This window comes from Pteropus alecto, unplaced genomic scaffold (assembly GCF_000325575.1).
Source record: "Pteropus alecto unplaced genomic scaffold, ASM32557v1 scaffold8, whole genome shotgun sequence".
Lineage (NCBI taxonomy): Eukaryota > Metazoa > Chordata > Mammalia > Chiroptera > Pteropodidae > Pteropus > Pteropus alecto.
In genome coordinates, this window is record NW_006494609.1 from 22,525,435 (window position 1) to 22,540,013 (window position 14,579).

The window sequence follows — 14,579 nt, forward strand, 5'->3', positions numbered from 1 at the left end:
CGGCCCCCGTTAGCCTGCGGTGGCCCCCGAGGCCCAGGGGGCCCCTGTGGGATCCATGCGGGGGACGTGGCTGCAGCAGACTGGGCTGGGATCGGGGGTGGTCCTCGGGAAACTTGTGATTCTGGGGGCAACAAGGACGCCCCCACCCTCTGAGATGTTCACTGACAACTCCTGGGAGCCAGGCTGGAGACACAGGGGTGGAGTGTGTCATCCAGGGGGGCAAGGACTAATGAAACACAGACATTACTGACCCTTCCTTAACATCAGAGGGCCCAGAGAAAGGCTGCCTTGTGGAGAGATCAGAGGGGTCATCCTGGAGGAGGTGGCACCCGGCCAGACCTTGCAGGATAGGAGAGATTTAGGCATTATTATTATCTTCGTTGCTGTTGTTTACCAGGCTCTGTGCAAAGGGCTTTCTCTGCGTTGCTGTGACCTGTCCTTCCGAGGACACTTTGGGGGCGGGGTCACTGCCTCATTTCGCCGAGGAGGACAGCTTGGCACGTGCAAGACCCGCACAGAGCCAGAAAGGATGGAGGCGAGTGACGCTGGGGGAGGCTGCCAGGTGCCCTGCTTGGCTCCACCTGGACCGGGGTGGCCGCCCTGGGGCCAAAGCTGGGCGGACGCTGTGAGAATGACTCGGCCGCCCTCCCCACTGCAAGCGACAGAAAGGGGAGAGGGGATCTGCAGGGAGTTTAAAACCTGTAACAAAACCGACTAAAAGGCCTTCCAGGTGCTACGCATCAGCGACAAAACACTCCTCCAGCCCCACCCCCGCCACAGGACACAAAAGTGTCAGGGCAGACGCTGACCTGTTCTCACGTCTCTGTCTCTGGTTACCTTTGATTTCTGGTGAGGAGTGGGCTGGTTCAGCGCAGGAGGCGGCAGGGCCTTGGCCTCTCTGGTCTGAGCTGACCTTGAATCATGAGGGCTTTCGGCCTGGTGAGGACATTCGCGGTCAAGTGCATGGGCAAGAGCTGGGAGACGCGCCATTGCTACGTTCACGCCACTCCGAACCCGGCAAAAATGCCACAGGCCTGGCTGGCTGGAGAGAGTGGGTCTCCCAACGCCCCTGGGCTCCTGCGCCCGTGCCTGGTCCCCGACCACGCGGAAGGCCAGGCACAGGACAGAGACCCGGGGACATCGCGGTCCAAGACACCCCGGATCAGGGCTCCGCAGCCCCACAGCCGAAGCACTGTTCGTCTCCCCCCGCAGAACCTGAGCCCCCTATCCCCTGCTATCCCCCCTGGCACCCAGCGCAGCACCTGGCACCCAGTACGGGGACAGGGCACGGAGAACCCACAGGAACACAGCAGAACCACGGGGACAGTAACAGCTGGTTTAAAAAATGTGGCACAAGGCCATGTGGTTGACCGGGAGACGTGGAGGCTGGGTCTGCAACCCGCACGCACCCCAGGGGGTGCTCCTGGCAGACACCCCGCCCCCGTTTCCAAGACCCTTAACCACCCGCAGGCCGGCCCGGCCGCTGAGGGGACCAGCTTGTTAGTCAGCCTGTGAGGATGCCCCAAGGCATCGGGGACAGGCACGAGCTCTGAAGAGTCCAGGACAGGTGGGCGAGAAGCAGCCTGTCCAGTCAGATCCGTCTCTTTCCCGAAGAGCTGCCTCTTGCGGGGCCAGGGGGCTGAAATGGGCAAGGAGGACCGACGCCCCCCAGCGGCGGCCTGTGGGTCCAGCGGCCACACGTGGAAAAGTATCAACCGGTGCACCATCGAGGGTGTAATGACGGATTTTGACCACCAGATGGCAAGCAACGATCATCTTTGCTCTTAGCAGCAGAACTATTTATTTATACTACAGCAGAAGAGGAAACAAGAAAGGCTCGCATTTATTGATCATTCAGGAAAACACTATTGCAGATGCGCTTATTACCTCGTTTAGTCCTCACGACCACCCTAGGAGGTATCAGTTGTCATTTTTCAGATGAAGACTCCAAGGTTCAGAGAGCTGGAGTGACCTGCGTGAGGTCACACAGCAGGGACGCGGCGGCAGGATGGAACCCGGGCCTCACCTCCAGAGTCTGCGCTCTGCACCCACCATACCGCTTATTTATTTATACTACAGAAGAGGAAACAAGAAAGGCTCGCATTTTTTGATCATTCAGGAAAACACTATTGCAGATGCGCTTATTACCTCGTTTAGTCCTCACGACCACCCTAGGAGGTATCAGTTGTCATTTTTCAGATGAAGACTCCAAGGCTCAGAGAGCGTGAGTGACCTGCCTGAGGTCACACAGCAGTGACGCGGCGGCAGGATGGAACCCGGGCCTTACCTCCAGAGTCTGCGCTCTGCACCCACCATACCGCTCACCATCTCCCCTGTATGATTTCTCATGCGTCCAAGTTCATGTCCTAGCAAATTCCCTACGGTGCCAAACTAACCTGAAATGCTAAGGGGCCAGCATGACGCAGCCCAGACGAAGGTTTCCCTGCGCTGTGAGTCACAGAACCCTCCAGGCTCCTTCAACCCCGGCCAGTGCTTGCAGACCCGGATGTCAGGAAGGAGGGAGGAGGGGAAGGGGAGAGGGAGAGACCAAGGCACCGAGGCAGGGGGTCTCAGACAGAGAACAGCAGAAGCAGAGATGGCAAGGTCCATTTGGGGACCTGCTGGCGGTTCCGCGGAGCTGGCATGGGGGTGCGGTCTGCGGTGGGCAAAGGGCTATGGGAAGAGTTTGGGGGCCAGCCCGCAGCTGCAGTGGGCTTGTCCCCACGCACAAGAACTGACCATCGTTACATTTTCAGGAATTTCACAGACTGGTTGTTAAAAATTATATAAACTTTAAATTATATAAACAATTAAATTATATTAAAACGTCCTAGCAAATTCCTTACGGTGCCAAACTAACCTGAAATGCTAAAGGGCCAGCATGATGCGCCCAGACGAAGGTTTCCCTGTGCTGTGAGTCACAGAACCCTCCAGGCTCCTTCATCCTCGGCAGCCCCGCATCCAATGGGAGGGTCATTCTGCCTCTTGACCAAGGCGTGAACCCCTCAGACTCAGTCTCCTCCTCTGTAAAATGGGAAGAGTGTGGTTTTTAAGGTTTAGGGTGTTTTGCGTTTTACCAAACGACATTAGCGGGATTTTTTAGACAAATTGGGTAAAACTCATCATCTCATTATTTTACTACGTTTGCCATCATCTCTGCTCGTGAGGTTATTTCCAACTGTCCCTCTGTAGAGTGGAAATACCATGTGACAGTTTGCTACGTGTGTCTTTCTTCCCTGCCCCAGTCCAGTGACTTCAGGTAGGTGGCTTGAAATTGGCACGGTGGGCATATGGACAGCAGGGAAATTGGCAAACGCTACCAGCTGGGGCTTTTTATGCAGAGCTTTGCACTTTAAAAAGATCTTGAGGGCGGCGGGGGGGCAGGGGGGACCTGGTGGAAAGTCCCTGCAAAGGAGGGCAGCTCGTTTGGGTTAGCAAGTGGAAATGGGGACATTTCTGGAGTCCCAAGTACTTTGTGAGAAGCCGCTGGCTGACATCCGGACACGGGAGTCTTAAGCCGTCCCAGATCGGTCGTCTGGTTCTAGACAACTGGATGGACTTTGAACGACAGCCTCACAGGCCGGATCCCAGCCCGCTCCTCGCTTTGCTCTGCGTTTGCGTCAACGCCGCCCGGCAGCCTGGGGAGGAGGCGCCCGGTCGCCCCCAGGCGGCTGAACGCGTATCTGGGGGAAGGTGGCTCGGAGGTCAGTGGCACTTCCTTTCACCGCCCAGACGGGGGCAGGTGTGCGGGCCCCGGGCGCACGAGGACCCCCGGCGGCTGCGCGCGCTCGGGCTGGGTGAGAGCTGGGGTCTAATCCGCGCCAGCCCGCGCAGCGCCCCGGGGCAGCGGGGTCTTCCGCCGCAGACCCACATCCAATGGGAGGGTCATTCTGCCTCTTGACCAAGGCGTGAACCCCTCAGACTCAGTCTCCTCCTCTGTAAAATGGGAAGAGTGTGGTTTTTAAGGTTTAGGGTGTTTTGCGTTTTACCAAACGACATTAGCGGGATTTTTTAGACAAATTGGGGGCACTGCTGGTAGGTGGCTGAGGAACCCCGCGATGCCTCGGTCCTGCTCCCTCAACCACCCTTGGCCTTCGCCAGGAAGATGTCCTTGGAACTATGGACAAACGGGATACAGAGTGGTCACTAGTGGCCAGTGGCCAGCAGGGCCCCCTGGGGAAGCTGAGCTGGAGCGCACGCTCGGAACAAGCCCGGACTGGCGTGATCCGGAACTGAGGGAACGGGAAGGATACTTGGGGGCACCTCCCGAGGGCGGGCACGGCCCTCAGGCAGTCATGGTTGCCCTCGCCACCTGCCTCGTGAAGACTGGCAGCTGGAGAGAGGGAGCAGAGATGCTGGCAGGGGCAGCCCCTCCCGACGCTTGCCCATTTTTTTTAATAGACTATTTTTACAGCAGTGTTAAGTTCACAGCAAAATTGAGCAGAAGGTACAGAGATTTGTCATATACCCTCCCCCCACGCATGAACGGCCACCGTCATTATCAGCATCCCCCACAGAGTGGGACGTTTGCTCCAGCCGATGAACCTACACTGACTCGTCATCACCCAAAGTCGGGCTCGCGGTCAGTGGTGTGCATTCTGTGGGGTCAGACTCACATACGATGACATGTGCCCATCATTACGTCACCGTACAGAATATCTTCGCTGCCCATAGGATCCTCTGTGCCTATCTGCTCCCCCTCCCTCCCCCCGCCCAGCCCGCGGCAACCACCGATCATCTCGGTCTCCGTAGTTCAGCTTTTCCAGCACGTCATGCAGTGGGAACCTATACAGGCCGGCACCACCAGAAAGGGGACAGCTGCAGCAGCACCGCCCCTCTCTGTGACATCCCCGAATGACAACGGAGAAGAAAAATCCCCCCGCGGGCGGACCCGGCCTAGCTGTTCACTTCGCTTTGGAAAGAGAGGTGTCCCCACACGTGGTGCGGTCAGCACCCTCACGTCCGTGGGCACCAGGTGCCTGGCGATCTGCTGTCGGCTGAGTTCACGGATCTGGAAACCACAGCTATAAAGAGCCCACTTAAGGGACACGAACTTCGGTACCCGTGGGACAGTCTGGAACCAAGCCCCACGGATACGGAGGGACGGCGGCATACACCGACTCGTGGGCTGTGGGCACCGGGTTGGTGGGTGGCCGAGGATTTGGAAGGAACGTCATTGGAAAATCAGTGACGAGGAAATTTGGGGACAAGGTACGCAGACACACCTCTAGGAATGGGCAAAAATCACGAAGATCTGTGTGTCGCCTGTGAGCGCTCACCAAAAGGTGACCTCAGCAGAGGAGAAGTTTAACAATCGAGTGGAAAGACTTAACAACCAAATTGTGGTCTCCCTCCCCGGCCACCCCTGTCGTCACCCAGTGGGCTCACGGACAAAGTGGCCATGACGGCAGGGGTGGGGGTCATGCATGGACTCAGCCATGTGGACGTCCACTCGCCAAGGCTGATCCGGCTACCACCTGGCAGAGCGCCAGCGTGTCCCCAGCAGAGACCACCGCTGAGCCCCTGACCTGGCGCCATTTCCAGGACGACCGGCCAGCTGCTGCCCGGTGGCAGGCTGATCGCACTGGGTCATGTCGGCGTAGAAGGAGCGTGTTTTGCTCCCACCGGAGCAGACGCTCTGGACACGGGCTTGCACGCCACGCTCCTGCCCGCACCAGCACCCGCGGCCTCGCAGGACGCCTTCCCCGCGTCGTGGCGGCCCGCACCGCCCTGCGTCCGATCAGGGAACCCACTTCACAGCAAAAGCAGCAGAGCAACGGGCTCGTCCGCACGGGATGTTCTGGTCTCACCGTGTTGCCCGCCACCCCGAAGCAGCCGGCTTGGCCGTGGCGTGGAGTGGCCCGTTGAAGACTTAGTCGCCACGCAGCTGGGCGACATCTCCCTTCCGGGCCGGGGCGAGGTTCTCCCAGAGGCTGCACTTTGTGCGCTGTGAACGGGCACCCAGCCTCCGGTGCTGCTTCTCTGGGAGCCAGGATTCAAGGTGTGGAAATGGGAGGCCACCGCTCGCTGTCACCCCTGAGGACTCACTAGCGAAGTTTCGCTTCCTGTTCCCTCGACTTTTCGATCCGCTGGCCCAACGGTCGGTCTTCCACCAGGAGACACGACAAGGATTCCACTGCCACCCCCCACCCCCCCGGCCACTTCAGGATCCTCTCGCCTCTGAGTCAACAAGGAAGGGGCTTGTGGCACTGGCCGGAGTGACCGGTCCCGACTCGAGGTGAAATCAGGCCACTGCTGCATGGTGGAGGCGGGGAAGCATCTAGAATCCAGGGAACTCCTTCGGTAGCTTGTAGTATAGCCACGCCCTGTGCTCAGCCTCAGGGGAAACTGACAGTCCAATCCAGGCAGAGCTCGTAAGGGCACAGACCCGGCAGGAATAATGGGTTACGTCGCCCCACCAGATAAAGAACCGCGGCCAGCTAAGGTGCCCGCCAAAGGCACGGGGAATACGGAATGGGAGCGGAGGAAGGCAGTTGTAACCATCACTACGGTCATGTGACCACTTGCAAACGAACACGGGGACTATAACTGATATTATCCCCTCTTTGCTCTGAATGCACGTGTTTTCTTTCCTCTTACGCCCTCATCACGCAACATAAGATGTATTGAGTCTGTTTCACAGTATCGTTAATTTTACAGCATAGTCTTTAGCATTTAAGTTACAGGATACCAGGGAGAAGAGTAAACGTCACTCGAGGACTTGACTTCTCTTCTGGAGAGGAAGTTAGTGCGTTTTACATCGCACACAAGATGGTGTGCTGTGTTAGGCAGAATTACGTGACCTTGTTCTTCTTTATTTGGAGATAAAGTATGGTTTTAAGAGATTCGTATGGGTGCCAAGTTGACAAAGGGTAGACTTGTGATGGTTAATTTTATGTGTCAACTTGACTGGCTGTGGGGAGTCCAGATTAAACATTATTTCTGAATGTGCCCTCAGACTGTGACAGACACCCTCAGCCCCTCTGGCTCTCAGGACTTCAGACCCGAACAGATTTGCACCAGCCGCTCTGGAGGTGCGGAAACCTCACAATCTGCCAGCTCGCAGATGGCAGATCGTGGGGTTTCTGCACCTCCAGAATTGTGAGAACTGATTCTTACAGTAAATCTCCTTTTATATACAAATATCCTATTGACTCGATTTCTCTGCAGACTAACACAGTCCCTTAAAGGAAAGCTGGGCACTCAGGAAATATGTGTCTACCATACACCTCGAACCTCACATCGAAATGCATTCCCGTCTCTGGCCATGCCACCCTGAACGTGCCCAACCTCGTCTGATCTCGGAAGCTAAGCAGGGTTAGGCCTGGCTAGTACTTGGATGGGAGACCACCTAGGAAGACCAGGTGCTATAAGCATTAAAAAAAAAAAAAATACATTCCCAATTCTGGATGGCTGTAAGATATACATACATTTTTAAATTATTTTCCAAATATATATATATTTTTAATGAAACTATAAAAGTACTAAAAAGAAAATGGTGGTAAATGTTTACATAATCTTGAAATAAAGACGTACTTCCTGCGTATAACTCCAAAGGCAAAACCCACAAAAGACACTTTGACTACATAGAATGTAATCTCTGTGTGGCCAACGAGAGAAATAATATAGATACTAACAAAGAAAGCGAATAATTATCTCATATTCGCTGTATTCCAGGCACTGTTATAAGCACGTTCTGAACTCACTCAGTCTCCATAACAAGCCTACCAAGTGTTAACAGCACCCCCAATTATAGAGGAAACGCAAAGGCTCCGATAGTGAAGGAACACGCCCGAGGTGGCACAGCCAGGAGGCGGCAGGCAGGGCGCCCCGTCTGCTCTCACCCACGGAAGAGGCACGCGCCAGACTGGGGAACAGGAGAGCATTTCACAAAGCATATACGAAAAGCAGAGAGTAATATCTTTATGACGGCAATACACACACAGGCACACATATGCATTCTTATCGATAAGAAAAAGACAAACACCTCGATAGAAAGACAGGCGAAAGAAGGAATTCAAAAAGACGATCCACAAAGTAAGCGATTCAGGCAATGCCTGTAAAAACGTTCAGCCCCGCCCCTCATCAAAGAGAGGGGAATGCACACAGAGCATCTTCCCACCCATCGGGCTGGCGAAGACTCAGGGGCATCGTCTCCAGCGGTGAGCACGGCAAGCTGGGTTCTGCAGGAAGCAGTCCGAGTTGAAGTCAGTGGTCAACGGGACGTGTCCTAGGGACTGGCCTTGGGGTCAATACCCGTGGAAGGGAGAGAAAGGAGGCACCGGACAGAGGAGAAGGAAAACTGTGACACAGACCAAGTGACAGCTCCCACAGGGAACGCCTGAGCTGGGATGGCCCCTCAGTAATTGTCCGCAGTTGGGTGGAGCTGGCTGACCTTTAGACCTCCCACATCCATGTGGCACTGGATGAAGCTGCTTGGGAAGGGTCATGACCTGGGCGAGGTGGCTTTTTGCACCTGAGCAATTTCTGAAGGTGCTGACAGCAGCCAGGGTGACAGGCGCTTCCTGAAGGAGGGCTCTGGGTGACTCATAACAAAGATATAGAAAAATCCACATTAAGAGTCATTTAAATAGGCAACCCATTTCGCATACTCCATGACAGAGTTTACAAGGGCTTAGCATTCTCCATCATTCTTATGAGACCACTGTGCCTCCCTCCCCCACCGCCCCCCCATGCTGTCTGCTCTTGGAGACCACCCGTGACCCTGCTACATATGCACATATGCGCCAGGAATCAAAAATGACAGACTTCAGACCAAAATACTAATAATGGTTATGGGTAAGTGATGATATTAGGGGCGATTTTATTTTCTTCATTATATTTTTGTTACTTTTTTTTTTTTTACAATAAGTGTGAACTAATTTTATAATTGGAAGAGTATTTTCAATTTTAAAAGAAGATGGAAAGTTTCATTTCCAAACAAGACAGAGTAATAGAGACGGGATTTATCCTCCAGCCCAAAAAAGAAAAAAACAAACAAAATAAACCGGACTAAGTATACGAAATAAGAGTTCTCAACTCGCCAGATTTTAGGCAACAAAACACCATAATCCTTGAGAATATGGAAACAAATAACGTGAACCCCACGACTACCTTGCTCACTTCCAGGGGCAGGGTGCTGGGCACATGGAGAGACGTTGGTCGAAGGGCTCAAAGTTTTTCTTATGCAGGAGGAATAAGTCTCTGCGGTCTGACGTACACGTGGTGACGGCAGTTCGTGATGCTACACGGTGTACTTGAAAGTCGCTAAGAGAGTAGATTTTAAATGTTCTCATCACACCCGAAAAACCCCTAAAGCCATGTGAAGTGACGGATGTGTTAATTAGCTTGATTGTAGTAATCATTTCGCAATGTATAAGTATATCAAAACATCACGTTGCATACTGTAAATATATACAATTTCTATTTGTCGATTATACCTTAATAAGGCTGAAAAAAAATTAAAAACATTAGACTAATTGAGGCCTCAAAAATTATGAACGATTTACATTTTTCCCACACTGAGTCTTTGAAACCTGGTGTGCATTTCACGCTAACAGCACGTGTCGTCTCGGACCGGCGATATTTCGAGCGGCTTGTGGCCACCATACTGGCCAGGGCATGTCTAGAGAATGACCATGGGAAGGGGTGGCTGAAGCAGGGTGGAAAATATAGATATATTGATATATTGATATTCTTTATCCATTTTCTTTATCCATTTTCTTTATCCATTCGTCCCTCGGCGGACTCAGTTGATTCCGTATCTGGCTATTGTGAATAATGCTGCAGTGGATGTGAAAAGTAGATATCTCTTCGAGCTCCCGATTTCATTAACTTTGGATTTATATACCTAGAAGCGGATTGCTGCGTCATAAGGTAGTTCTAGTTTTAATTTTTTGAGCAACCTCCTCTCCGTTTTCCACAGAGGCTGCACCAATTTACATTCCCGCCAACAGGGCACGAGGGGTCCCTCTTCTCCGCATCCTTCCCAACACTCATCTTCGACTTCCTGGTGACAGCCTTTCTAACAAGCGTCAGGTGATGTCTCACTGTGGCTTTGACTTGCATTTCCCTGATGATTAGTGATGCCAAGCGTTTTCTTACCCATTTGTATGTTGGCCTTCAATGTCTTCTATTGAGAAACGTCTGTTCAGGTCTCGTGTCCATCGTTTAATTGGGTCGTCTGAGTTCCTTACATGTGTATTTTGAATATTAACCCCTTATCATATGCATAGTTCGAAAATATTTTCTCCCACTCCGTGGGTGGTCTCTTCCCTCTGTTGGTGGTCTCCTCTGCTATGCAGTTTGATGCAGTCCCATTTATCTGTTTGGGCTTTTGTGGCTTGTATTTTTAGGGTCATATCCAAAAGATAATTGCCTGGACTCATATGAAGAAGTTTTTTTCCCTGTTATCTGCATTAATCATTCTTAAAATTTAAATACATACTGAAATGATTCTATTTGGGATGTACTGGATCAAATAAAATATATTATTTAATTTTGTCTGGGTTTTTTTTTATATATATGTTTAACATGGCTACTAGACAATGTCGAACTACGTACATGGCTCACATTTGCACCTCCAATAACATCTCTATCAGAGTCAGACCACGATGCTTCAGACCTTGCCATTGCCCAGACTGTACCCCTTCCACAACCTCGGTTTCAAGCCTGCCACCTCCAGACCATCACCTCTTGTCTTCCCAACTCACCGCCGCAGGTGCCCTCACGCCAACACCCATCAAACCCACCGAGATCCTCAAGGCATGAACTGGTCTTTCCACCTTTTAACGGCCCGTCCCCTCCCGCACAGGCTCCCTCCCTCTCCTCCCCTGCCAGGATTCCGTGGTCCATCGCGGCGACCCCTGTCTCGTGCATCTCCGCTCCCTCCCTCTCTCTCACTCCATGGTGTCCACTGGGAAAACCTCAGACCCGGTGAATTATAACACCTGGCCGGCACCTGAAGGAAGCCGAAGGAAAACTTGCAAATGTGGAGTCTGGCCCCACACTTCTGCACTAGCTGCGCCCGCTCCCCCGCCCCCCGCAACCCCGGCAGCTCCCTGCCACTCTCGCTTCCCTCTCAGTTGGGGCACTCCCATCATATCTCATTAGAAAAACAGCCTCTTGGTTCCTCATTCCATTTCCTTCCTCTTTTCAGTAAGACACTAAAAGTATCGATTCTCGGTCTCCAATTCCTCTCTTCCCGTTTTCTCTTGAAGCCACTTCGACCAAGCTTCTGCCTCTCAGCACTGCATTGAAAGCCTCGAATGCCTCCTCTGCCTCACCTGGGATGACAGCTGAAGTCCTCAGAATGGCCCACAAGACCCTATACGATCCCTACGTGCCCTGCTCACCCATTATCATTGCTCCCAGCAGCCGCCATCCCACGGAGCAGCCAGGCCAACCATTTGCAGCCAGAGGACCCCTTCTTCCTGGCTGACAAGAGGACCCCGAAATCCTATGGCCCACCCCCCACACACTAGCCACAATCTCAAGTGGAGTTTAGGACGGGAGCAGTAGGAAATCCGATTGGCCAAACATTTTAGCCGAAGTTCTTGAGAACTGTCTAAATTATTGCATTAGATTAAAGTGACCAGAATGAACTCTCCCTTCCTGCCCCTGCCCCCGCCACTTCTTAGAACCCAGCAGATGGCACCGCTAGAGGAAGAGCAGAGGAATTAAGTAGAAAAATAAAGAAGCCCTGTTTTCTTTGCACATCTGAAAAATTGTGATTTCTGACCCTGCTACACACACACATATGCACAGGGGAAAAAGACAACAGACTTCAGACCAAAATATTAATAGTGGATGAGTGACGACATTAAGAGTGATTTTATTTTCTTCTTTATATTCTCGCTGTTTTTTATAACGAGTGCGAACTAATTTTATAATTGGAAGAGTATTTTCAATTTTAAAAGATGGAGATGGAAACTTTCACTCTCAAACAAGATGGAGGCTGGATTTATCCTCCTGCCCGAAACAACCAAAATAAACTGCACTAAATATATGACATGAGAGTTCTCAGCTCACTGGACATAAGGCAAGAAAACACAATAGTCCTTGAGACTATGGAGACCGATGAACCCCACAGTTACCCCGCTTACTTCCTTGAGGGTTTCTAAGCCAGGGCACAGAAAACGGTGGCCAGGTGGAATCTGGCAAATTCCTTGAGTTGAGGAGACAGAATTGAGAGTCCAGGCAGACCAAGATGGCCAGAACTCTTAGGACAGAATACCAGAGAAGACAGAGCTGTACAGAGACGGAACCCAGAAATCTGCAGAGTCCCCCTCAAGCATTCAGCAGAGAATTGATCAGCACATACCTCAGAGAAACGACCCACGGCTGGGAAAGAACTATCTGAAAGGGTTAGCAGTGACAGTACCTGGCATTCACATACAGCTGTGAATAGAATCTGCTCCAACCATCCAGACTGGAAAACTCATAATGCGTGGTGCATTGGGTAAAGCACTCAGGAAGGTCTTGTCTCGGTAGTGGGCAATAATAGAATAAATAATCCTTGATGGCTACTACGCACCTGCCTAACATGTCATAAGTCAACCCCAGAGCGGATCGAACTGTCCAGGTAACTTAACTGTATTCTAAAGCAAAGCACAAGAATATTTAGAACAGTAAAAAAAAAAAAAAAATCTAGCACCTAACAAAATAAAATGGACAATATTTGGCATCCTATCAAAACTTTCCAAACATGCAAAAAAAAAGCAAGAAAACATAAAGAGAATACTCAACTAAAATCACCTCAGAACTGAACTAGATGTTAGATTTAACAAAGACATTATAACAGTTATTAAAACTGTATTTCATATGTTTAAATGTTATATAGAGACATGAAAGACATTTATAAGACCCAAATCAACATTTTAGAGATAAAAACTACAATGTGTGAAATGAAAAGAACACTTCATGAAATTAATGATAAATTGGCATTAAAGAAGAAAAGCTTAGTTCATTCAAAGACATAACAATAGGAACTACCCAAGGAAAAAAAAAACTTTTTTAATGAAAAAATATCAGTGAGCTGTGAAACAACTTCAAATAGCCTAACACACGTATAACTGGAGTCCGCAAAAGAGAGGAGTTCAGAAAAATATTTAAAGAAATAACGGCCTCAAATTTTCCAAATTTGATGAAAACTATAAATCCACAGATCCAGGAATTTCAACAAAGTCAAAGTCCAAAGAACACGACGAAAACTCCATCAAGGCACATCATACTCAAATTGCTCAAAACCAGTAATAAAGAGAAAATCTTAAAAGTAACCAGAGGAAAATAAACACATCGTGTACAGAAAAACAAAGATAAGAATGGCAGCAGATGTCTTACCAGAAACAGTGCAAGAAAACAGTTCAGCAACATCTGTAAAATACTGAAAGAAAAACTACCAAAATGGAATTCTATACCCAGCAAAAATAACATTTTAAAGAAAGAAAAATACAGATAATTTCGGGCATACACAATCTTAAAGAACTTACTAGCAGATCCACACTGTAGGACACGTCAAAGGGTATCAGTCACACAGAAGGAAAATGATTTCAGGTAAGAAGATGCATCTACGCAAAGGAACGAAGAGTGCCGGAAACGTTAGCTACGTGGACAAATAGTTAATATATTTTTCTTATTTAAATTTCTTTAAAGAATAATATATAAACAAAAAATGATATATTGTGGGGTTTTATAACATATGCATAAATAAAATGAATGACAACATGAAGGCTAAGAGAGGACATATGGAGGTTCTTATACTCTTTGTGAATATGCCTGATACAACATCACATGAACGTAAACTGCGATTAGTTACACATGTATACTGTAAGCCTTAAAACAGCCACCGAAATAACAAAATAAAGGCTAATAGCTAAAGAATCAACAAAGGAATAAAATGGAATTATAAAAATTACTCGTTGAAAGCAGAAAAAGAGGAGAAAGAAAGAGCAAATGGACAAATAAAATAATTAGCAAGATTATAGACTTCAGCCTAACCATATCAATACTCACATTATATGTAAATGGTCTAAACGCCCTAATTTAAAGACAGAGATTGTGAGACCGAATTAAAAAGCAACATCCGAATACTTGCTAACTCCCAGAGATGTACTTTAAAAGCAAAGAAATCAACAAGCTAAAAGTAGGAGGACGATAAAAAGACATGCTGTTCTTGGTCGAAAGAAAGCTGAAGTGACTATATTAGCATCAGACAAAGTAAAGAATGTGTCCAGTGATAACGATCATTTTGTAATGGTAAAGGTGCTAATTCATCCAAAGCACATAGCAATCCTGAACACTGATGCACTTAATAACAGAGTTTCAAAATACATGAAGCAAAAACTGTTAGAACGGGCAAGGAGAAATATACAGGTCCATAATTAAAGCTGGAGATTTCAGCAACCCTTTTTCAATAATTGATAGAACAAGTAGACAGAAAATCAGCAAGACCATATTACACTTGAACATTATCCATCAACTTGATAGTTATCAAACATTTCACCCAACAACAGAAAAATAAATGTTCTTTGCAAGTGCACAGGGAACATTGATCAAGATAAATCATGTTCTTGGCCAGA

General features: G+C 49.5%; 1 pseudogene; it reads left to right on the plus strand.

Annotated features, from left to right (window-relative positions):
• Positions 1-7,257: 7,257 nt before the first annotated feature.
• LOC112473789 lies at positions 7,258-7,376 on the plus strand (annotated as a pseudogene).
• The last annotated feature ends 7,203 nt before the right edge of the window (positions 7,377-14,579 follow it).